Source organism: Diospyros lotus, chromosome 13 (assembly GCF_014633365.1).
Source record: "Diospyros lotus cultivar Yz01 chromosome 13, ASM1463336v1, whole genome shotgun sequence".
Lineage (NCBI taxonomy): Eukaryota > Viridiplantae > Streptophyta > Magnoliopsida > Ericales > Ebenaceae > Diospyros > Diospyros lotus.
The window spans coordinates 19,809,765-19,837,249 of record NC_068350.1 but is presented as its reverse complement, the minus strand read 5'-3'; positions in this window follow the sequence as shown (position 1 = coordinate 19,837,249).

Here is a 27,485-nt window from a genome sequence, read left to right as displayed (position 1 = left end):
TCTATTCACCTCTCATCTCCCAACCTTAGGCGTCCCACCAGACCCCAAGCATCATAATGAGAGTTTTGATTGGCCCCTCATCCATCAATCACATGAACGGTCGCTTGGCATTTCACAACTAGGACTTCTAACCCCATGGCTCTCACGCGCATATCAACGCATGCCCAACTCTTTAATCCCAAATCTGGATTCCCTTGGATTCCAGCTCGACTCACTTGGGACTTCCATCTCATGCAGACACCAGCTAGGGTCCACTTGCCACACACCTATCACTCCTAAGGATAGGCGTCGTCTCATCGTGAAACCAACTAGGGTCTACTCATACCCTAGGCACATCCCCTCTGGGATCATCATAACAATACGATCACATCGCATCAGATACATTTAGCATCCTGACTCCCCTCAGAGTCCTTCCGGATGCTACTTACTTCATGCCGTCATTGGCCATGACATATAGATGCCTTACAGGCACACTCCCCAGTAGTTCGTCACATTGCTTGATGTCGGATCTTTTCCTTGAGTCTCGAGCTAACACCCACTTTAGCTCATTTTATCTCAAGCGTACATGCCTTACTGCACCACTTCCAAGGGACAACTCTATTCCCTCGAACATGCTCGGCAAATCCTTGACATAGGGACGCTCCACTAATCCCCTCCCGGATTAGTCATGTTTCGGTTTCGTGTCCCCACACGAGCCTCAACACTTCAATCTCAAGGAGTTCCCATTGTTTAAACACTTCATATCCTCGAAATGCCACATTTGAGTTTTTCTTGACACCAACACCAACACCGACACTCGGGTTTTCGATTCCTCATTACTCAACTCGTATACCTCTCACATGTATACCTTCTCAATCCAGGGTACTTTCTCATCCCAAGAACAAGAATATCCAAACATGTCATTGCAGGCCTCAATGACTTGACCCAATCCCTTAGGGTCCTCGGTCCATATGTCCAACTTTCAAGGTTATCGGACCAACCTTATATTGAAATCTCAAAATTTCAAATCAACTGTTCTCGACCCCAACTCAGTAGTTACGACATTTCGACTTACATTCAAATCATGCCAGACATCCTCTATTCCAAAACTCCGGCAATTACCCATATTAATCACTTAACAGACAACACTTAACACTTAAGCACGCTAGCCTTCCTCACTTATATAGCTAGTCATGCTCTGATACCAACTGTAACGACCCGCTCCCACTTACGGGCGCCACTGGTAAATAATCGACCAGATTACTCATCTATCAAACCACAACTGAAGGGTTGGACTATGTTTCAAGAGAAACGACCTAGGTGGGAACTAGGCTTCGTCCTTCCCTTCGCTCCACTCAGGAATCGGTCCCAACTCAATCAAGAAAACACAGCGGACTGAGACCCGAAACCCGAGTGAGCTTCACCTCTCTTCAGCTCGCCCCATAGCAAGCCAGAGGTGACCCAGGCACAAGCTAGCATGCAAACACTTCGCTGAGTATTGGGGATTTACGAGAATGTACCTTGTTGAACTTGACTCGGTCCGAAACTTGGCTTTACCGACTATGCCACATTCAACAAGCAATCTCACAATCATCTATCACACTATGATGATTACACAATTAAATACATTTAAGATCAATGACATAGACATTTACTCACAAGGGTATACATACACCACACCCCCTGGCTACATTCCAGCAATATTAAAAAAAATACATAACTCAGGCAACACAGCTAGTTGCCACAACAGCCTCCCGGCGCCATCCCTGCTTGCATCAGGACTTGCATCATCTACACATGAGGTAAAACCTCATGAGTCATAAAGACTTAGTAAGGGTGCAATGCATGTAAATATGAATATAATCAAGTTTATGTATGCCAAATGCATGCAAATGAGGCTAGGCCCGCTTATCCTCACAACCCACTAGGGTTTGAGGCATCAACCTATCAGCCCCTACCACACTAGTCCTCCATATGGCCATAGGTCCACTAGGTCTTGCATCACACAAGATATAACCACTACATGCCAATGCAACATAAAAACATTAACAAACACATTTACTAACTTGCAAGGCCACCTCCACATGGGGCCATCCCTTACCTGGCTTGAAGCCTCATCTCTGCCTCGGCGAGAACGCCAGCCCGAACTCCGAGCTTTTCTAGGGTCACCGCCTCCCCGGTCCAACCTAGATGCAAAACACACAAAACCCCAACTCCATTAACGTCCGGCATTAAACCAATGCCCTCAACTACGCCGCACATCGCCAAAATCATCCATCAACAAGATTTCAAATAACCCCAACACAGGGTTTAATCCAATAATTAATTATTCTACATTAACTCACTTAATGTAAATAATTTGGGAAGAAATATTAATTTACCTCGGACATTTCGGAAACAAAATTCAGAAACGACCACGCCGACGTTGCCTCCCGAGCTGCCGCTCGCGCCCAAAATTCCATCTTTTTGAGCTTTCGACAAGCTCTTCAAGCCCCAAACTAATTTCCAGAACTTTCCCTCATTTTTTTGGAATTTTCAGCTATTTTTCCCAATTTTTTAAGAATTTATTTTCCCTTTTTTTTTTTTTCTTTTCCTTCTTTTCCTTTCTTCTTCCCTGGCTTCCCGCGCGGCACTATTCACCCTTCTTCTCCAACCTTCCCGCGCGCCTTTTTCCTTCCTCTCGGCCAACAGCCTCCGCACATGGCTGCGAACCCCCCTTGCCAACGTCTCAGCCATCACCGGCCACCTCCCATCGACGCACGGTGGCCACCCGAATCAGCATCCCCCCCCACCTTGGTCGCTGCCATCGCGAGCAGCCATGGCTGCCTCTCTCGAGCAGCTTGCACGCACTGCTACATCCATCACCACGGGTCTCGACCAGCCATCGACGCACCAGGGCGGCCACTTCGGCCCCTCATGAGTTTCATCGCGCCCTTGCTGGTTCCCTCGTCGCCCCGAGCTCCTGCACCCGCGGCCATGGCCGTGGCTTCATCAAGCCGACGCTGCTTCCGTGGCCACGGCTGCATCACGCAGCCTCTAACCGGCCATCTCTCGATCGCTATCTCTCTCTTTCTCATGCTCTCACTCTCTCGGCCATGCTCTCCCCCTTGACCACGAGCTCTCACTCTCCTCTGCTCTCTCTGTTTCGGCCATCAAACGGCAGCCATGGTTGCTGCCTTCGGTTAGCAAATTCGGCCAGCACCTCTCTCTCGCAAGCTCTCACTCGCGATCTCTCCCTTAATCGCTCGATCTCTCTCTCCGAGCTCTCTATTTCCCACTCTCTGATTTTAAATTCAAATTTTGAATTTGAAATGGAGGCAGCAAGCAACTCACGCCTGTGTATACATATATACATATATATATATTACACAATTTATATGAATTCTCCCAATTTCATATCTATTTCGCTTGGAGACCTCATAATTCCACTTAAAAAAAATTTTGATAATTACATTTGGGCCCTCCAGTGCCTTATTAATTATCATTGCCATCCAAAATCTTGATTTCTCAAAAATTTAATTACCAACCTTTACTCGGGAGTGTCGATTTCGTCCCTGCACCTACCCGAGACATTTATTCCACCCCGAAGCACTTAAGGGTTGCCTTACTCAGAAAACCGAACCACCCCTAGAGTCCCCTCAGCTTCCAGGAGGTCCCCTTCCAACTATTCGGTATTGGCACCCACTCGGGCTTATACATAATTTATTCCAAAAATCATTCCCGATCGGACCGCCACCCGCGTCATTAGCTTTATCTCGAGACCCTCATCAATCTCTTGTCCTCTTCCCTAGACATCCAAGTCCCGAGGTACTCCCGTCTGCCAATTCGGCAAATTTCATTTAGTAACTTAATTTATCAAGATTGACCCTTGGGCTTTTCGAACCACCCGAGGTCCTGACGAAATAATCCAAAAATTATTTATTTTGAATACCATGTAATACCGGGTATTACACATGGCAACCGCCATGAAGGTGAAGCAGCAGCAATAAAGGCGGAACAGCTATAGTGGGAGGTGACCGGTGATGAGGACTTGGCCAGCAAGCGCGTGGTAGTGTACAGTAGTGCTCAGTGGTGGCTGGCCATGGTGGCTAGTTGCAGCAGTGACGCAAAGGCTGCGGGCAGCAACGCTAGTGCGAGCAGGGCGACCGCGAGTAGTGGCGAGCAGCGACGACTGGCGGTCGGGGTAGGGCCGTTGGTGGCAGTGCTGGCCATAGTAGTGGATGGCGATGAGTGGCCGCGGAGGCTAGCTCATAGGCGTTCTGCATAGGTGAAGAAGAAGAAGAAGAAGAAGAAGAATGGGGGAAGAAGAAGGGAAGAAAAAAATAAAAAGAAGAAAGAAAAGAAAAAATGAAAGGAAGAAAAATGGGAAAAATTATGAAAAATGCCAAAATAATTTTTGGAATTAATTTGGGGCTTGAGAAGCATGCCTGGAGCTAGGAAATTGATCGGGCACGCGTTTTGAGATCAGGACACACATACCAAGAAAGCCTAAAAGGTTAGGTTAAGGTGAGCAAAATTTCTTAGAAAATTTCAAAAATTCAGAAATGTTATTTTATGAATTGTTATAGTGAAATATTTGTGAAATATTTAGTTTGGATTTATTGAGGAAAAATAGGAAAAAATAGAGAGAGAAATAAAACAAAATGCAAAAAAAATTGAAAAAATAAGTTTTAATGCTTATTTAAATAAATATGATGATTATGGTGCTTTGAGGTTTAAGATGAAGTGACTTGTGTGAATTTTGAGGTTGACAAGCAAATCGAGACGATGCACATCTTTTGAGGCAAGACGCGAATATCAAGGTAGCCCGATAAACTTGAGAAGGTAAGTGGTTCGACCCAGAAAAATTGATTTTAAGTAAATGATTTTATCATTTTGTCATGTCTTAATAAGCATATGTTCATGTAAATTGCATTTACATGTATTGATGATGAAATATGCATATGTACATGATAATATTATTGATCATACATTCGCATAAGAGTTTGAGAGTATGGGTCAGGACCGCTGCTCTTCCAAAAGTGCACCCATACACCTCAGCCTAGTAAGAAGACTGTAAAAATAGGGAGTAGCAATAAGGTACGGTCGGCTTAAACCGAAATGAAATGGAAAATGACATTTTACATCCATGTAGGAAATATGTTTTTTTGTTCCATTATTTAAATGATTTATCATCTAACTTGGACTTTACCCCTAGAATATTCAAACGTTCCAAATGGAGATTGTAACAAAAATGAGGATGAATGAGGCATGAAATGACACTTAACAAAGTGCATGATGAATTGAATGTATGTTATGTAGCCCATGTATTTAAGTTATGATATTTCAAATTCTGAACGTTTTGAGGAATGATGATATATAACCTTATTTATGGTTAATGATATTACTAGTTACTTATAAAGCAAAGGAAGTCATAAGATTTTTGATTTGATTAATTAATTTTTTCATATTACTTGACATCAAGGCCACATGTGCTCGAAATAAGGACAATCGATCAAATCTAAAGATGAGCAAAACGATTGGTACAAGAAGTTTTGCTCGAGTTATTACTGAAGAGATATAAATTTTCGATATTATAATTTCTATCAATACGTCTAGTTTTGTGTAGTATTCTTTTACCTATTAATTAATGATACCTTTTTATTGATAATTATTTAAATCTAGACTAAAAAATTAGGACATGATGCAACAGAAGTAGAAATGTGTTACTTGACACACAAAAAGAATGATGGGTCAATGGTTGATTTGACGTCAGCAGAAATTATGGTAAGCATTTTAATTACTTTTAAAGTTTATGTTGTTGTTTTGTTATTCTTAATCTTAAAAATAAACATGATCTTATTATCAATATTAATTTATAGAACGATGGGTTTTTTTTTGCTAAACCATAGGAGTGTCATGTGGAATTTAAAGTCGAAGAATCTATACCAATTATCATTGTTCACATTTTAACAATATTTCACATGCTTTTATTAATCAAAACTCACTACAAGAAAATTGTATTTTAGCGACGGAATTTAGTGATGGAATTATTCTGTCACTAATCAACGATGGATAGCAACGGAATTTCCGTTGCTAATTTTTTTAAATATTTTTTTAATTTAGTGTCGGAATTAACAATGAAAAACCTGTCACTAAATTTAGTGAGGGACTTAGCGACGGAAATCCCGTCCCTAAAAATAAAAAATATTAGATAAAAAAAATTAAAATTTTGTGACAGGCTCAACCCTATAGCTAAAACATAAAAAATATTAAATAAAAAAATTAAAATTTATCGACAAACTCAACCCCTTTGCTAAAAAATAAAAAATATTAAATAAGAAAATTAAAATCTAGCGTCGCTAAAAAATAAAAAATATTAAATAAAATTAAATAAAATAATTCAAATTTAGCGACGGGTCAACCTCGTCGCTAAAAAATTAAAAAATAATAAATAAATAATTCAAATTTAGAGACAAGGTCAACCCATTGCTAAAAAATTAAAAAAATTAAAATTTAGCAACGAGGCAAATCCCGTCACTAAGACATAAAAAATTAAATAAAAATTAAAATTTAGATAAAAAGAATTTAAATAAAAATAATTAAAAATTAAAAAAATTAAAATTCAGTGACAGGTACACCCCGTCGCTAAAAAATTAAAGAATTAAAATTTAGCGACGGAGTACACCTCGTCGCTAAAAAATAAGAAAAAATCAAATAAAAAAATTAAATAAAGAATTAAAATTTAGCGACGGGGTCACCTCGTCGCTAAAAAATAAAAAAAATAATTAAACAATAAAAAAATTTATTAAAAATTTTACATTTAAACATATCATAATAATTTTTACTAACATTAATATTAGTAAAAATTAAACTAATAATTTTTAAATATATTACAAATTAAAGTCAAAATATAAACATAATTTTTCACTACTAATATAATAATTAATAAAGTTTCATTTGAATTAATAACGAAATAAAATTAAAATTAAAATTCATTTCCCTTTACTAACATTAATATTAAAATTAATATCATTAAATAAGTTTGAGAAATTTTGGTTTATAAATATAATTTTGAAATATTTGGAAAATAATACTATAAATATATTTTATGTACATCAATAAATAAGAAGGCTTTCAAATCGGCTGGCTCGTGCGCAGAACTTGGTCATGAGAGGTTGGGAGTTCGAATCCGGTAGAAAGTTTAAGATAATAGTTGGGAGTAATATCCTAGCGCTGTCACATGGCGAGTAGAGGCGCAGCCACGTGGCACACATAAAAAGAGGCCGGGGCCTGATGCGCGTTGAGTTTTGAATTGCGGTGTTGAATTTAGTGGCGGGGTCAGCCCCGTCACTAAAAAACAAAAATAAAAAAATTTAAATTTAGCGACGCGCTCAAACCAGTCGCTAAAAATTAAAAAAAAAAAATTAAATTTAGCGATTAGCTCAAACTCGTCGCTAAAAAATAAAAAAAAATTAAAATTTAGCGATGGGCTCAACTCCATCGCTAAAAAATAAAAAAAAATTAAAATTTAGCGACGGGCTCAAACTCGTCGCTAAAAAATAAAAATAAAATTTAGCGATGCATTTTCCGTCACTAAAACGCTGATTTTTTGTAGTGACTGTTATCAATAAGTGCTTTTAATTTTTTTGGAAAAATAATATAACGAATATGAATTACATGTGTAGTGGTGAATGTGGTTGTCTTTACAATGGTTTTGGAAAGCATGCATTTTTGTTTTGATAGAAAAGATTACAAGTTTATTATAGAAAATATAAAGATACAAAACCAAACTAGAAATGTAGAGAATAGAAACCTAAAAACAACAGGAAACAAAAAAGCATAATCAAGAGAAATGTACATGACAAGCCTACTAACAACATATTAAAGTTGTCCTTAACCCACGTTAACCCCTTCCACATATAAAGAGTCAACATCAAGATGTTTTTGGGTTTTTGTAATAAGTCCAACATAGATATTAAGTTTACTAATTGAAATTTCTGCTTCAACACAGGCATTTGGTTTGGCTCCAATGACAAATTTAGTTTGCCATTGTCTCTTACCCTTTTCATCTGTTAAAATAATGATAACTCTAAAAGTAAGCAACCATATGAATAGTTCTTCTGTTTTACACAATTAAATTTCACAGTTACACAACTATGCATGTTGCAAAAGTAAAAATAATATTATAGATCAAAATTAAAGTTCTTCCTTGCAAGGCCCATTCCAATAAGGTAAAAACCAACTAGAAATGTTCTCATATTACATTCATCCATAAGCATTAGAGAAAAACAAACGGAACTAGTAACTCTCACTACAAAAAAATTGTAATTAGTGACGAAATTTTTTCGTCGCTAATTAGACGTCTTAGTGATTGATATTCTGCCATTAAATTTTAGATATGGATTTACAACGGAATTTTTTGTCGCCAAATTTTTTATTTATATTAAATTTAGCAATGGAATTAGCGACGGAATATTCCGTCACTAAATATTTTTAATATTTTTTTATTAAAATTTTAAATTTAGCTACGAAATATTCTATCGCTAAATAATTAAAAAAATTAATTTTTTTTCTATTTTTTAGCGACTAGGTGACCCTGTTCGCTGAATTTTTATTTATTTATTTTTTATTTTTTAGCGATCGGAGTGACGACGTCGCTGAATTTTTAATTGTTTTTATTTTTTTTATTCTTTAGCGATGGGTATGACCTTGTCACTGAATTTTTATTTTTTATTTAATGTTTTTTTACTTTTTACCAATGGGAGTGACTCCGTCGTTGAATTTTCAACTTTTATTTATTTATTTTTATTTTTTAACAATAGGAGTGATCCTGTAGCTGAATTTTTAATTTTTATTTTATTTCATTTTTTTAGCGACGGAGTGACCCTTTCGCTAAATTTTTAATTTTTTTTATTTTTTAGCGATGGAAGTGACCCTATGGCTGAATTTTGAATTTTTATTTATTTTTTTATTTTTCAGGGTCGGGTGTGACCCCGTCGCTGAATTTTCATTTTTTATTTAATTTTTCGAGATGAGTGTGACCCTGTCACTGAATTTTTAGTTTTTATTTAATTAAATTAAAATTATTTAGCTACAGAATATTCTGTAGCTAAAAATTTTAAAAAATAAATTAATAATGAGAAACTTTAGCAATGGGACAACCTCATCGCTAAAAAAGAAAAAAATTAATAAAAAATAAAATTTATTAATTATGTATTAAACAAAGATTAAATAAAAATTAAAATTCTTTAGTATGAAAATTTTATGTATTTTATTTACAAACTAAAATATGTAAATTGATATGATATTGTAAAATTTATAATAAGAAATATGTATTAAACTAATTTTTAATCAAATAAAATTTAAATATTTAAGAGATTAATTAATTACAACATTTAACTAGTATATTAGTTGAGTGAAAATTTTATAACATTTATGAATTAAAAAATTTTAAATTTTAAATATGAATTTAAAATAAAATTAAAATAACTAGTAGTTAAATATAGTATATAATTATTATATGCAATATATGTAATAAGAAGGCTTGTAGTTCAGACGGTCGCGTGCGCGTGCTCACGTGAGGGATCAGGGATCGAAACTAAGGAGCGAAAGGAAAGGAGTTATGTTGGGAAATTAATCATAGCATACACGTGGTGGCTTAAGGGGGCGCCACGTGGCTTGTAGAGGCGCGTGCACGTGTCCGCCCGATGGGATTAATTATTTTTTTAAAATAAAAGTCAGCAACTGAACTGTTTCTATCGCTGATTCTAATTTATTTTAATGTTTAATTTTTTTTATTATGTTTTAGCGACGTAATTTTTCGTCGCTAAAATAATTTTTAATTTTTTAAATATTTTTTTATTTTTTATTTTTTTAATCAGCGACGAAAAATTCCATCACTGATTCTGTTGCTAATTTATATCATCACTAAATCTGTCGCTAAAATTTAGCGATTCCATTTTTAGTGACGAGAAGATGCCCGTCACTAAATTTTTAGTGACAGATATTTTCGTCGCTAAATGTCGTTTTTCTTGTAGTGTCTATTAATTCTATTTGGATATGAAGTCTCACTCTAAGTTCTCAAACTTAACTATTTAATTATAGAAAATAATTATTTTCTAATGTTTAAATGCAATATGTAATAATTATTTGTGCAACATTTTCTTAGAGGAAAATATTCAACCTATAGCAGCCCAAAGAGCTGAGGATCAGCCTTTTGAAGCCGTTGATGAAAATTAGATTTTCCTTGAAGTGATGGGCAAAGAAAGGCATGGTCGAGTTCATGGATATGGTTTCAGCCCCATACTTTTTTCAGTCTTTAGCAAGCTTCCTTCTCAATTACAAATGACTTCAACAATTGAAACACCAAGATAAGATAATAAAGAGTTGAAAGAAAAACTAAGCACAATAGAGTAAATAGAAATTGTTGATAATGTGTTTATATGTATATATATATATGTTTTCCTTTTGGGTTGTTGATGATCATATAACAATATATTTTATATATTGTGACAGTTTGTAGTATTTTGTAAAGCAGGTGTTTGTAAATTTGTAAAGTAAATATACATGGTACAAGTTGTAGGCTAAAAAATGTGAAGTTGTAAACCACTTTTAGTGATGGCCACTAGAAATTGTCACAAAAAAACAACCAATTTGTGAAGGCTAAGGCTATGACTAAAAAGAATCTTTTAGTGATAGCCAAACATTTTATCACAAAAATATAGCATTTGTGAAGGCCAGAATTGTCACTAAAATCTACACTTTTAGTGACGGGTAGATCATGTTGTCACAAATAACTTCATTTGTGATAGTCGTTACCATCGCTAAGAGAAAGGATTTAGTGATGGCCAAGATTAGTTGTCACTAAAATAAAAGTTTCAATGACGATAATTTAGTAAGGGCCATCTTGTGTTGTCACTGATAATCTAAAACAATACTGACGCCCATGTAACACCCTAAATTTTTTTGGGCATGTTATAACTTAGGATTTCGAGAATATAATTTTTTTTTTCATATCATAATCGTTGTCATACATCACACAAATTCCCAAAAATCCTAATTTTCACCTTCTCAGCTTAACAAACCCAATAATCGAATAGCTAACACAGGTATTAAAATTTCAAATGTGGAAGCTAGATCGAACCTGATATGGTTCACAACCATAATGTTTTATTTATCATAAATGAAATTGTTCAAGACGTCTACAAAATGTATTACATGGACATCATCTCTCGCAAGTGATAATTGAACGTCTTAAACATATTCAAAACATATATAAGTTCGCACATAAATAAAGATATGCTAAACATGCTACAGGGAACAAATTAAGCTTATTCTTCAGCTACCTCATTTCCTTAGAGTCGCTTGTCGAACCTAGAACGTTTGAATATTTTAAGGACATAGTCTAATTAGAAGATGAATCTTCTAATGAGAAACTCTAAGACAGTTTATATCAATGCATAAATAAGTATAAAACATATGAGGAAAATAATGAGGACTACTCCGAAGTGCCTCGTGAACATGTCAGCCTCCTCCAATGAGAGCTTTCTCGATGGCACACACATAGCGCCTCTCGAAAGGTCCCTAACCATGTCATCTGGGCCTGACCTCATAGAACTCATGCAAACACCACATCCATTATCCCTTAGACTCACGGTCTTCCCCACGAGAGCTTTCTCGATGGCTCACGCATAGCGCCTCTTGGGGGATATCCGACTTTTACCCTCAGCCAACAACAAATAGGTACAATAGTACGACCACATGGATTTTACAAATGCAACAGTTAAAAAGCCAACAACATATATTTTCAAAAAAAAAAAATACATTTCATATATGATTTAATATAAGAGAACGACAAGAGTTTACATACACGAACTTTACAAAATACGTTTCATGCAATATAAGTCTCTCATAAGAGAACAAATAATAGGATTTGGAGTATATGAGTCTCATCTTGAAGATTTATCTCTTGGAAGTTACAGTTTCACATCAAATGACCTAGGTTTGTACAGAAAACACAAGTTTCAGTAAATTTAACCTCCAATATTTTTATACAAGGTTAAAGGGCATTAAATTAAGGAAAAGATTAGAAAATTTGAAGAAAAATGGACCCCTCACGAGCCCTGGGAAGGTGGTCCATGCGTCTTCACATGCAGCTATTTCATGGCGCGTGTATCTCATGCGCGGCCCCCTAGTTTTGGACAGCTTCGCCTCCTTTTGGTTTTTTAGCCATAACTTTCTCATTTTAACTCCGATTCAACCTCGTTTGAACCTACATGACCTTCTCTCCCCCCTCTACAGGATTATCAAAAAAGAGACTTACCTCACTTTTTTTTGACTATTTGGGATGAACTTTGGCGAAGACTCGAAACTCTAACAGTGCTTGTTCTCCCCCGCTTCTCCACCGATTTCTTCCGTTTTCTTGCAAAATTTCCTCCTCTCTCTCAAGAGCAAGATCCTCAAATTAGAATGCCTCAATCCTCAAACTCCCTTGAATGATTTGAGAACAACCCATGGCCTTTATTTATAGATTCTTTGAACCAATCACATGATGCCACTTGTCTCAATTTAAGCTTTGGACTCCAAAGACTCAAAGCTATAATTGAATAGGTTTTCAAAGCCAAAGCTAGAATGGATTTAATTTTGAAATCCAAAGCTAATACCCCAAACTTCTTCAAAATGTCATTTTGGCCCTTATTTCAAGTTCTCAAGCTTTGATATTTTACCACATGAACTCCTAATTTCATCCTTATTTTGTTTGGGTAATTCTCTAATTACAATTACACCCTCAAATATCAAATTAATTCTCATCAAGGTACTTAAAATCCAAAATTAATAATTCAAAGTAACTCGATAAGTATGGTTTTATCTCAACGCCCTCATAGGACCTTTGTTTCATCTCGAAACCATCTTAGGGTTGTTTTATTTACAAAATTAGAGCCTCCTTAGGGTTCCGTCGATTTCCTAGAAGCCCCTTATCATCATTCGATCTTTCAGGGTACAACTTAGCTGAATCAAAAATCGTCTCTGATTTGATTTCTTTCAGCCTCATAAATCTTGCCTCGAGACTCTCATCAAAGATATACCTTTGTCCTTAGGTATTTAAGCTCCAAGACACTCCTTGCAACTGATTCGGTCACTTGTTGCCATTTTAAGTATATTTTTTTGTATTTTAAACTCACTTAAAATACATGGCAACTTCACGAAAATATGGGGTATTACAAGCCATATTGTGCTTGTTACTAAAAAGTGGCCTTTTTAGTGACAACCACCTTTAATCATCACTAATATGGGTACTTTAGTGACAACGGGATACTCGCACAAAAAATATTCTTTAGTAATGGCCAACTTTATCGTCATTAATTACATTAGTGACGAGATCACTAGTGTCAACTTGTGACGGTTAATCTAGTCGTCACTAATACTTTTAGTGATGACTATTTGGGCTTTTAGTGAAGACCCTGGCCTCCACTAAACATCTTGTTTCTTATAGTGACATTACGTATTTCCCAGGTTAGGTATGGCTAGACTTACAACTCGTTGCCACCTTGCCTTTATCTGGATTGACACAAAATAAACAAAGTGAGCCACAAGGCTTAGTAAGCATATAATATGGAAGAAAATTAGCATTGGAGACTTAATTAAGAATGGACTAATGGTACATGAAATAACTAAAGTTCACTTGATATTTACACGCCCTCCAAACTATACCCATTTATGATATAGAGTTGTTATTCTTTTGCCACCTTAGTCATTTGCTCATACTGCATGCAACAACATGTACTCCACATGCCAAATATACATAAAGATGCCATGAAAGTGTTATGGATCATCATCCATTCTCATCCTAGCTTTAACCCAGGCGAGTTTGATGAGCTGTAGCTCTCTCAATTATCCACTAAGCATTCCCCATCTTGGCTTCAACCCAGGCAAGTCTGGCGAGCCATAACTCCCTTGGTTATGCATCGAGTACACAAAAAGTTGGATAACCCTGTCTCGCAGTCACACTGCCGCACAAAATAATAAGTGCGTTAATGTGAGTGTCAATATACCATATACACACAACATATATGTGATCGCATCAAGTTATCTCAACTAAACATGTTTCTCGTTTAATCTTTTCATTGCTTTCTTACTATTGCCTACTATTAGTGTCACATGGTCAATTCGAGTTCCATAATTCATTTTTCTCTCGTACTCATAGCGTAACTTACCTTTAGTCAAGAACACATGTTTTGGCGTGATTCCTTAGCACTTTAAGGTCATTAGGTATTTTATGGCACACATGCCCCACCGTTTAAGAGTCGCTATATATATAGAGATTCTTCCTACCTCAAATCCTATATGCATAATTTAGCTCAAAACTAGTGTTAATCCTTAGGAAAATACAAGGTAGAGCAATACCTCAATGAAATTATGGTTTAGACTCCCAAAATGCAATAGCAACCAGAGGATTTACACATAACCAGATTCTATACAAAAACCCGATGTTTTCATGAGACAACTGTAATACCCTTGAGGAGCCATGATAAAAATGGTCAATTAAGAGAATAATGGTATAGGAAAATTTTCATAATTGCCCTTGAATTAAAGAGAAGGCACATAATATATAGGATGCCTTAGGAGGGGCAAAACGGTAATTTGGAGTCCGTCCCATAAAAGGTAAATTATTTTGGAGAAAATATTTATATTGGAGAATTGATTTTGGGAGAATTTAATTCTTGTTTAAATGCATGGGAAAATGAATGGAAAATGTGGAATTAAAATGGAAGCCAAGTAGGGTAGATTAGTGACACTTGGCAAGATCTCATGGAAGGGATTTAATTAAAATATGGGAATAAGAAATTGTTGGATTAAGTGTAAGTGGCACACTTGGCATGATCTTGTGAAGAAAGAGTGAGATTAAAAGTAATTCAAAAAAAAAAAGGAAATTAGTCTCTCAAGCATTAAATGAGAGTTATCATGGTGTAAATTAAAAAAATTCCTTATTACATAGAAATTAGTCATGCATTTATGTGGAAAATTGGTGTATTAAAGTAAATGCAAATTAAAATGGGATTATGTCTTTCAAGAGTGATTTAAATTAAATCAAAAAGAAATAGATTTTAGTCTCCATTAAATGCTTGAAAATTTATGGGATTTAAATTAAATGAGAAATGGGGAAAATAGTCAATCTTGAAATTAGTCAATATTTATTAATTTTGAAAATTGGGGAATTATGGGAATTGGAGATTTGATCCAATGGTTGAGGATTTAGCTTGGAAAGGATCAAGATCTAATGGCTACAATGGATTCTTGAAAGTGGCATGGATTGCCAAATTTGCAAAAAAAATAAATATGTAATAAGCCTAATAAAAAGAATGGATGATGGAGATTTAGTCTCTAGTTTATCATCAAGGGTGGAGATTTAAAGAGGCTAGATGGCAAGGATTGTGTTTCTCTAGAGAGTAGAGATGGGTTCCCTTAAAATCAAAGGCTAGGATTAAGTTTATCAAAAGCACAAGGATTGTGCTAGTTTCAAGGGTTGGGATTTATTCTTCAAAAGATTGATCAAGGGCTAGTAATTAGTCTTGAACTTGTGAGATGTCAAGACATAATATATAAGGAAGAGAAATCTTTAAGAGGAAGTTTTGCTTGGTGGAAGAAATTAGAGATCAAGGGAGAGTCTCTTGTGAGCTTCCAAAGGAGAGGAAGGTAAGCCTTGATCTAAATCTCTTCTAGAAAGAAAGAAAGTCTTCATTTCTCCTTTCATTTCTCTAGTCTTCAAGATCATTAATGCTTTAAGAATTATTTTCTTAAGGTGGTTGAAAGCCAAAGAGAGAGTCTTAGCAAGGGAGGGCTTGAAGCTTTAAGGAAATAGAGGTAAGGGATGACTCCAAGTGGTGGGGTTTGCTTGCATTTGTAATTGTTTGTATGAGTTGCATGTAATGGTCATATTTGCATGTTTTGTGTTCTAGTGGACCTATGGCCATATGGAGGACTAGTGATGTGGGAGGGGTTAGTTGGTGCCTTAACCTATGTGGTTATGAGGGCATGGAGGACTACCCATTATATGCATTGCATTTGCATTACATGTTTATTTCTCATGTTACATTTACTTTTGCATAGCACCCTTATTGAGCATTGGCTCATAAGGTCCTTTGACCTCTATGTAAGTGGGGAATCTTCTAAAGGAAAGAGTGTTTTGGAAGGTTGAAGGAGATCGAGCAAGAAGAATGTATGTGTTGGTGTATGGTTTTGTGTATGATGTATTTATTTTAGTTAAATATGTATGAATGCTTAATGTGGATGAATGGTGGAAAATTTGGATGTTTTGGAAGGCATTTGAGGTGTATAAGCATTCTGGAAATTTTGGTTTAAAAAGAAAAAAATATATTTTTTTAAATTAAAAATGGGTGGCAGCAACCTTGGCGCGCGGCTGGGCGCGGCCGCACGCGCGCAGCCAGGCAGCCAGCGCGCACGCGGCCCGTCCGCTGGGGCGCGGCTAGGCTGCCGCTGCCCGCCCCCTACTGTTGTTTGAGACTTTTTATTTATTAATTAATTTATTTTCTGTTTATTTAATTGTATATGCTATTTTGGGATTTTCTAAAATAAAAGCATGTTTAAATAAATAAATAAATGAGTATTTAAGCCTCCAAATTAATTATTAAATTAATATAAATTTTGAGAGAATTGTGGGAAAATTCCTATATTTTGGAAAATAAATAATGGAGTATTTTCCTTAAATTTTGAAAAAAGGATGAGGATGCTTGATGTTTGTGTTTCAAAAATTTATTTCCTAAGGGTTGGAAATTTGAGGTATTTTGAAATAATTAAAAGAAAAATCAATGGAGATTTGAAAGGAAAATCTTATTAAATTTTTTCAAAGAAATATTAATCCAAATATTTTCTAAAGGAATTGAAAGTGAGATAAATGGGTTAATAGTTGGGCAAAGAAAAATTATTTTCTTATAATTAAGGGCTTATGCCATAATTTATATGAAGCAAGTGAGTTAGCTTATTTGTCGAATCCTAGGAAGTCATCCTTAGCTCTTCATTAAGAGCTTGAGAAGGGGTGACACTTGTGAGGTTTCGGGTTTTATTTTCGCGGGGTCGTTTCGATATTTCTCGGATCCTTGAGTGGAGCGAAGGGAGGGCAAAGCCTAGTTCCCACCTAAGTCGTTTCTCATTGAAACGTAGTCGTCTCTTCATCTTTGCCCTGGTGTGTGAATAGTAAGCTGGCTATTCGTGAGTAACACCCGTAGGTGGGAGCAGGGCGTTACAACAACCCAAACCGACTCACTTTCATCGTCGCCATGAGAAAATAGGAGAATTTTATACATACATAAGAAAAGAAAAAGAACTTGCCTTCTTATAGCTAGGTCCACCTTTAAATGCTCACATACTGCAAAATAATGTTTTTTTTCCCAAACATAATCAAATTGTGGTCTAAAAATTAAATCCAATCTGTAGAAAATTCTTAACATATATTTTCCTATATACCTAGTTTCCCTAAACTTCAACTGGGTGAATTATTTCCCAATTTTCCCTTGATTTTCTCTTTGCTGTTGTGCTTTCTCCCTCCAATTTTATTTGCAACTCAGCCTCTGTCTTCCTCGATTGCCCAATTAGTGTCCAATTAATAGCAAAAAAGTGTGGCATTTAAGCCACAAAAAAAGTGTGGCTGAGATGTAGCCATGTAGTAGCCAAGGCTGTTGGCCACCTTGCTGAAACAATGTCATTTTGGGTGCCTGAAAGTTGGATGAAAATCAACCAAAATTCCTCCCAACAACCACATGCCCAGCTCGATCCTAAAACCCCTAGCAAAGCCTCCTCGCACGCGACAACCTCACCTATAACTTCCTTCAATATATATTACACACTCAATTAATTTTAAAGAGTTCCTTCAGCCATTTCTAGAAATTTTGCCTTGACCTCGTAATTTCTAATTATTAACACCTACACCAACCTTAAAATACCACTTATATCACTTTTGCCCAAAAAATTAATAAATTAATTAACTTAATAAATTTTAATTTTTAACCATATAATCTAATATGTCACCTTTAAATATTTATCAATTTATGCATAAACGGGTTGTTACATCCAGTCTTCCCAACTTCTCTCACCAATTATCCAATCTTGTTGGCCACCTCTTATTGTTATTGCATGTCTTTCCACTACAACAATAATTGATAATAGTTAGTTAATATTCAAAAGTAATATAAATAAGTTAATTTGATTAGGAATAAAATAATATGTTATAAGCTCTCATCTTCATCTTAAAATAAATAAAATTATCTCTAAGTGAGATAATTTCAAAATTAGAATTATGGTTGATCTTTGTCTCCTAAATCTTATCAGTTAGGTTTTATCTCTTATAAATAGAGGTCATTGCATAAGGTTTGGGACATATAAAAAATTATTGAGAATCATATATTGTGAGTTTTATTAGAGAATAATGGGTATTTGGGTCTTGTTGTTTCCTAATTACAACAATTAAATTTATTTATCTTAGGGAATAGCTTAGGTAGACTTTGTGACCAAAGCCTCAAGGTCCGAGGCAACATTGGAGGAACAATAGGTGTCGAGCTCAATTCGTTGTCTGGAGAGCTAGTATGCTTGGTATCCCTGGATGGGTCTTCTCTAGTCTTCCAGGAACTTGTTCCCCAAAGAGTCTTCGAGGGGTTGTCCCTCGAATGGGTCCAGAGGGTCTTCGAGGAACTGAATTTGACGGTGTCTGCTGCATAAAGACAGTTAGAAGGTACGCAGGGATCCTTCCCACGTAGGCCTTTTGATGCCTAAGTTAGACATAGATGTCTTTAAATAGAAAATGTATGTATGTGTATATGTTGTCTGTTTTAGACAAGGGTCTCCCAAAGAGTTATGTGGGGTCCAGGGTGTGAGTTTTGGGTCCTAAGTCTTGGTTCGTGAGAGTTTAATAGTCTAAGTCTTTTGGTCTAAGGGTGTTAAAAGATCCAAAAAAAGGTTCTTCTGCTATGAAATGGGTTAGAATTTATGGATGTTTGGTGATAGGACCCATATTATACGTGGTTATACAGATGAGAGTCTTCAGACTCTATGGGAAAATGCATTAGATAGGGATGGAGGGCCTGGACGTATCTTTGGTGTCCAAAGCCCTCCCAATAAGTATCCTCCGGGTGAATCTGTAAACTCCCTAAAGTTATCGAATGGGTTAGGCTTGGGAGACTCGGAATGAGTCTTGGGCCATAACAATACAAAGACTAGACTGTCTCAGAGACTCCAAAGGCTCCAGGAGACTTACACACTGAAATGTTAGTGTAGGTGCTCTAGACCCAATTAGATTGGGCATGTAGTACACTGATAATTGTAATTATATTTATTATTAAATAAAAACTCATTTGATTTCACAAGAAGTCATTATATTAGTTTCTTGTTATTATTGTAATGATTGGATGAAACTAAATAGAAGTCTATATGATGTATACTGTGATTAATCTATAAAGATATGAGATGATACATCACAGTTTCTAGATATCATTAAATGTCCCAAGTCGTAACAATGTCAAGAAATGACATTGACAATTGCGATAAGACTTGTATGTGTTATGTTTTTGCTATGTGATAGCAATGGGGGTCTCACACCCATAAACGTGGGGACGGTTAGATAAGTACATAGGTGACTAATGTTGGAGAATGTGTTACTGGACATAACTCGCCATGAGAATCCATTTTGGTTATATGTTCATGGAATTCTCATACGAGATGTGTGTAACTAATCTTTGGACCTGAGGTTGTCACAATCATCTCATAAGAAGACTGGTATGCTTTGATATCATTTTGATGGGCCTAGACAAAGGCTGCACATGGGAGATCATTGGGCATATCATGAGGCTTATGGAGATAGGTGCATAACTAAGATGTGACTCATCTATCCCTTGATAGAGGATGGTGTATCTGAGGCGCCTTCAGTGGATATTCACTTTAAATTCATGGCCATGGTGAAAGAGATCAATAAAGAGTTATTGATTCACATTCTATTTAGTAAGGATATCCGAAGGACTGAAGAAAACTCATGTGATCATAATCAAGCAACACATCTCTAGACTTGAGATCACATAAGATACATTGATGAGAGGATCAAATTACATGGTAACCATGCTCGTGAAAGGTTGTTTACAGATTCTGAATCCTTCTAAATAATTGGGTAGGCATGATGCATTGCTAGAGACCAATCTTGTCTTATGTGTTCATACAGACACAACCAACATATTCGAAAGCCTAATAAGTCATACACAATAGGTACGGTCCCTAGCTTAAATCAGTAGAGTGGACGTATGGTTAAGTGGGACACTTCGGCAATAAGTTGTGCCATCGTAGATTCTCACGAAAAAAGAACAAATAGACGTACTGACGTCGATATGATGAAGGGTCGTCATAAAAGAAAAAGTTTCCTAAAATGACAATTGATTAAATTAGGAAGGAGTTTCTAATTTAATAATTTTCTATTTGTTGGAGTGGCAAATAAAAAATAAATATATTTGGGCTTAAATTAATATTTGGGCTAAATTAGATTTGGGTTAAATATTAAATTAAATATTATATTTGGACCAAATATTTTATTTAAACTTATTATTGGATTTGGGCCACTTAATTAAGTTTCTAGTTGAACTAAGATAAACCCATTTAATTAAGTTCCTAGTTAGACTAGGATAAATGGGCCGGTCCATATCCATGAGAGTTTAAGAAATCCTAGAACTCTTTTATAAATACCCGTTTAAGGGTTTCCCAATTGATAAAATTGTTTTGTGTGGTTTTTTAATAGTTGAAAAATTGCCATTCACTCTTTTCCATTTTTTTTTTCGCATCAATTCGAAACGTGGAGGTTTTTTCCGTCCTTACACAAGATGTAAAAAGGAAAAGGAGCTAGCACTCCCATTTTGCTCTTCTTGCCAATGAACGCGTGCCGCGTATCACAAGTTAGAGGTCGGATGCTTGGACGGCTTGAATCTACAAACGACTTAGAAATCTAAAGGTTAGATATATTTTATTTTGTATGTGATTGATTTAATTTTAACGTTGATATAATTTCCAGAATCGGGGTAAGGTTTAAAATTTTTGAACTATGTTGCTTGCCCTATAGCTATCTTGCTTTACTTTCACAAAAGACTCTTCGGGGTCATCCGAGTCTTCAGACTACTTAGAATATTTTGGGTATTTTTTACTTTGATTTTCCAAGGGCACCCCCACAACAATGGATCCTCACTCTTGCCTTTAGTTGCAAGGCAAAGGAAATAGTACAATATGAGTGCCTAGATTTGGGTAGTGGATTGGGTCATCGAAGGGAAGTCTCTGGGCGACTCTTAGGCTTTCAAAGACTATGGCTATAAATAGGCGGTGGTTCCTTATGGGCCTCATTTTTGCCTTTATTTCTTGAAGTGCTAGAGTTATTCAGAGCTCCTAAAGAGTCCAGGTGAGAAGATGAAGGCTAAACACCACCAAACGAGATTAGCAGCAAGGGGCTTTACCCACTTACCAAGAGAGCTAAGGAGCAAAGCATCATGGGAGCTATAGGATCTATAAGATAGAAGATAGTTAGGGGGCCCATGGGAGTTTCTCCCCTGCGAGCCCTTCGATGCCTAAGTTAGTACAAGTCATGATGAAATAAAAATATAGTATGATGCAATGAACTCATGTATATAAGTGTATTATGTAGATGAAATCCTCATATATGTGATCCAGACGAATAGATAGAGAGACTGTATAACTAGAGTGGTGTGGTTAGCACATGACATGTGGATATAGGGAGCACAATTCCCCTATTACACCCAGTGGTCACGATGTAATACCCCATTTTGGCATAAGGTTGCCACGTAATTTAGATGAGTTTAAAATACTGAAAAGTGGGTTTGATAGTAAAATAAGAAGGGAAGGAAAAGGAAGTGAAAAAAAATAAAAAGAAGAAAAATAGGAAAAATAGAGAAAAGTTCTCTAAAAATTCTAAGAAATTAATTTGGGGCTTGAGGAGCATGCCCAAGGCCAAAAAGTTATTTGGGCATGCATTTTGAGATCAAGGCACGCATACCAAGGAAGCCTAAGAGGATAAGCCAAGGGATCGTTGAGGCTTGAGGTTGAGCATTATTGCGATTAGTTGAGGTTTGGCACAAAAATTGAGGCCGGGCATGTTATTTGAGACATTCTAAGTTACGTTTGAGGTGAGTAGTTTATTACCAAAACTTGACTTGTTTATAAAAATAGTTTGATTTATGAGTGGTTCTACTGAAAAAATGGTTTTGTTGCATGTGAATAGTTTAACCTGTGGAAGGTTGTTTTCATGTGGGAGGTTTGTCCCAAATTGTTTTATATGTGTGCATTGAATTTCATGCATTATAAGTTCATGCATGGTTTGAAATGTTGAGTTTATATGATGTATGTTTTGTGTTGTGGCATTGGCATGTTTATGTGTGGTCCATGTGGGATGTGGGTTATCAACCTATGTGTGGCACTTGAGTGATAACACTCATGATGAGTGCTAATGTTTAATGCTATGTGACCCACTTAGGACGAGGCTGAGACGGACTTCACCCTACAGTACTCAAGTAGCGGGGCTGAGAGTGGACACCACCTCGGATGTTGGCTCAAGTGGCAGGGTTGAGAGTGGACACCACCCCAGGTGCCTTTGAGAAGTAGCATTATTGCCTAGGTGGACGTTGATTCTGGGGATAATGTTGATCATCTTGTGGCCAAGGTTGTGTTGAGATCTGGAATGCTTTTGTGTGGGAGTGTAATGCCTAGCATGATATAGGGGTGATACTCGGGTTCATACGTTGAGGTTATCCCTCTTAAGAAGGATTGTGTTATGCCAATGTGTCGATGAGGTTGTGTTGCCTTTAGAGAGATTGCATGTTCCCCAGTTAGGGTTAAGTGCTGTGTGGGATTCTCTTGGGCTGGGACATGTCAAGATATGTCAATTTGTTTCATGGTTTTTCATATATTCATGAAAATGTTTTGAACTCTTACTTTGATGATTCAACATCTAATTTGGACTATGTCCTTAGAATATTCAAATGTTCCAGGTGAAAGCAGCGGCGCTAAAGGAAAAGGGATTATCGAGATCTAGCCGTCATTTACGTTGGTGATCTTTAGCGTATAATTTGTCTATGTTAGAGGTGTTTAGTAGTTGTTGTTGAGAAATGAGTCTCTATGTATTGAAATGTCATGTCAAATGATGGTTCGATATCTACATTATGAATAAAGTGAATTCGTTTATGTATATTCAAGGTTTCAATTCTGCTTCCACCGATGTGATGATATTACTAGTCTTAGCTTATTCTTTTAAGTTAATATGCTGAGATGGTAGATCGGGATTTTTGGGATTTAATTTATGTTGAGAGAAAAAAATATCCCTGAAATCTCAGGTTAACGCATGCTTTGGGGAAAAAAATATGGCGTTACACCCGAGGTTAGGCACGCTTAGAAGGCCTTGAGAAACCCTTCTTAGGAATGGTCCCGAGAAGAATGAGAGCCTTTATGGGCTAGTCCGGTCGTTACGAGGTGATAAGGGGTGAGATCTTTGGGTGCCTTTGAGCAACCTAGGAAGTCACTAGAGACTTTATCAAAAACATGTGTGAATGTTTAGGAGGGTCATCCGCACATACCTATTAATAGGAGGCTCGTGGCATAAAGTGAGGTGGGGCACGAAACTACGTGGGGGACAGGGAGGCCCGCATGGGTATGTGATAAGTGCATAATTCCATACATTTATTTCCCTTACATATGGTTTATTGGGTGAGCTTTATGCCTTATTATGTTGATTTATACTTATTTTTATGGTTAAGACAATTTTAGAATAAATTGGGCTTTTACTTACAAAATTTCAGCTTTTTAATATTTTGACCTTTCGGTCTTCTTGTAGATTTTCGAACATGTTAGAGTTCAAGAACATGAATAAGGTATTCAGAGATTTTGTAGAGGACTTCTTGGGATTTCCATAATGGTATGATTTGTCCAAATCCGAGTTCGTTTGGGCCTCCAAACATTGCTTCAAGTTAGGGCCGAAAAGCTAGGACAAATCCTAATTGGATTAGAATTTTGCACAAACATGGAATCTTTAAAATGAAATAACTTGAGATTATGATGTCCAAATAGAGTGATTCAAAATCCCAAATTCATCTAAACAATCTGAGATACAATTCTTAAGAAGGGGCCGAAGCCAAAAACGCTCGTTATCCGACCCAAAACGGGCTCACAAGTTACGGGAGTCTAGGAGCCCTAATTCCTTGGCTGATTTGGATTCTTTGTTGGGGGATATTTAAAGTCTTGATCCAAGCTCGAGAGGGGGGACGCCCAGGAAGAAAAAGAGGCAGAGAAGCACATCCAAGAGGGGGAAGAAGCATTCTTTTCATATTTTCTCTTCTTTTTGTGTTCTTTCTCTCATTATGTGTGGCTAAACTTTGGTTTTTCGGTAGAAGGATATTTTGAAGCCATGTGAAGAACACTGTGAGATCTCTTTGAGTTTATTTGCAATCTGATTTTATCTTGAATATTCATGTATCTTCTAGTTTTATTATTTATTATTGTGTGTTTTGATTGCATAGACGGCCGCTATTCAATTCTTGATGCATGATTAATTGGTGGCTTGAATACCAAATCCGTAATTGTTTGGGCTTTCTTACATAAGTAGCAACTAGGGTTGATGATTATGGACAAGTTTTCATTCAATTCCTAGGGAGTACATGTGTTGAATTAAATAAACCAAGCTTATGTGTTTATTATTCAGATTTGGTCTCGTTTCCACAAAGTTTAATGCTTCCATTGAATTAAATTCTAGAGAGCTCGTTCTAGGGTTGTTTGAAGGTAAGGGATAATTGAAGAGCTTATTTTAATTAAATAAGAAGTAAGGGAAACATTGAATGAACAGAGCTTGTTGTTCTTTCTAAGGCCAAGTATTCAAGGATAATTAGTGACTTTGGTATCAATGATCAGTGTTATAACCATTGGTGGATAAATCCCTTCTACCGGAAGCGTTTTTATTGATTAATTTAATTTCTTTTACATTCTGATTTGTCTTATTAATTTAGAATAATATTTCATTTTTAATTGTTTAAATTTCATAATACAAACTCCCCAATCGTTTCTTTTATTTATTTTAATTTTTCAAAGGAATAGATCTAACCAATCCCTGTGGATACGACCTTGCTTATCACTATTACAATTCATATTTTTAAGAGCAAGAATTTATTATTTGTTGGATTTGACACCCATCAAATTTTTGGCGCTGTTGCGGGGGATTGGTGTCAAGTAGATTTATTCTTTTTGTTTTTGTTTTTATTTTTATTTTTTTTAGTGATTTTGTTTGTTTGTTTGTAAGTCTTATGTGTTTTTAGGTTTATGACCAGATCTTCTCATCAAGGTGAATTGAAATTTGACTTGGAAATTGATAAAACTATCCATAGGTTGAGAAGAGAAGCTAAGCAAGTTTCAACAGAACAGGCTTCGGGAATAGCATCAGGCATCAATATAGCTTCGAACACTCTTTCCATTCCATCTAGCAATTCAGAAGAAGAGGAAGTCATGGCCATTAATGACAGGACATTAAAGGAGTTGGCTGCTCCTGATTTGAACCAACAATCTTTATGTATTGAGTACCCTAATTTAGATGCTGCTTTTGAATTAAAATCAGGACTCATACATTTGTTGCCTACTTTTCGTGGTCTTGCAGGTGAGGATCCTCATAAGCATTTGAAAGAATTCCACGTGGTGTGTTCAAGCCTGAAACCACAAGGAGTGACTGAAGAACAAATTAAATTGCGTGCTTTTCCATTCTCATTAGCTGATGCAGCAAAGGATTGGTTGTTTTACTTACCTCCAGGTTCTGTAACTACATGGATCGGGATGGTCAGATTGTTTCTTGATAAATTTTTCCCTGCTTCACGAGCCGCTAGCATTAGAAGGGAGATATGTGGAATAAGGCAGAAAGATACAGAAACCCTTCACGAGTATTGGGAAAGATTTAAACAATTGTGTGCCAGCTTTCCTCAACATGGAATTTCTGAACAACTTCTCATTCATTATTTCTATGAAGGGTTACTACCTATGGAGAGGAAAATGATGGATGCAGCTAGTGGAGGTGCTATAGTGAACAAAACCCCTAGTGCCGCTAAAGATTTGATTTCCATCATGGCTGCTAGCTCACAACAGTTTGGATTCAGACAAGACACCCCTTTGAGAAGGGTGAATGAGGTAAGTATAACTTCCCTTGAAAATCAAATATCCAATCTAACTTCTCTTGTTCAACAATTGGCTATAGGAAATTTGCAACAAGTTAAAGCTTGTGGAATTTGTGCTGCTACTGGTCATCCAACGGATATGTGTCCTACACTTCAAGAAGATTCTCTAGAGCATGCCAATGCAGTTGGAGGATTCCCAGGCCCACCACAAAAGCAGTATGATCCTTATTCAAATACTTACAATCCATGGTGGAGGGATCATCCCAACTTCAGTTATGGAGCAAGACCACAATTCCAACATTACCAGCCTAGACCACATATTCCACCACAACAACCTTCCTCAAGTTCAGGTATGTCTCTAGAAGAAATTGTTAAATCAATTGCAACTAACACACAACAATTTCAACAGGAGATAAGAACAAGCATCAAGCAATTGGAGAATCAAATTAGTCAACTAGCAACATCAATGAGCAGGCTTGAAGCTCAAGGTTCTGGGAAATTGCCTTCCCAAACAATTGTAAATCCTCGAGAAAATGTAAGTGCCATTACGTTGCGAAGTGGAAAAGAAATTGACATTCCTGTTCAGAATCCTACAGATTTAGCTAAGAAGACTCAAAAAGAGGAGGCAAAAAATGAGGCGACAATCTCTTTTAAGGTAATCTCTCAAACAATTGTGCATAATTCTGATAAACCTAATCCTCTTCCTTTTCCTAGTAGGTTATCTAAATCTAAAAAGGAAGATCAAGAAAATGATATCTTGGACATTTTTCGAAAGGTAGAAGTGAACATTCCTTTATTGGATGCCATTAAGCAAGTCCCAAGGTACGCAAAATTTCTCAAGGAATTATGCACCAACAAGAGGAAGTTGAAAGGTAATGAGAAGGTAAGTATGGGAGAGAATGTTTCAGCTGTCCTTCAAAACAAATTACCTCCCAAATGCAAGGACCCAAGTATGTTCACTATCCCTTGCAAAGTAGGTAATGTCAGGATTGAGAAAGCAATGTTAGATTTAGGAGCTTCAATAAATGTCATGCCTCTTTCTATTTATTCATCTTTGAATATTGGTCCATTTAAAGAAACAAGTGTGATTATTCAACTTGCTGATAGATCTAATGTGTATCCTGAGGGAGTTCTTGATGATGTTTTAGTGCAAGTTAATGAATTGGTTTTTCCTGTTGATTTTTATGTGCTTAACATGGAAGAAGATGACTCATCTAATCTAGCACCAATCTTATTAGGGAGACCATTTCTAAAAACAGCAAGGACAAAGATTGATGTTCATGATGGTACCCTTACCATGGAGTTCGATAGGGAGATTGTGAAATTTAATATATT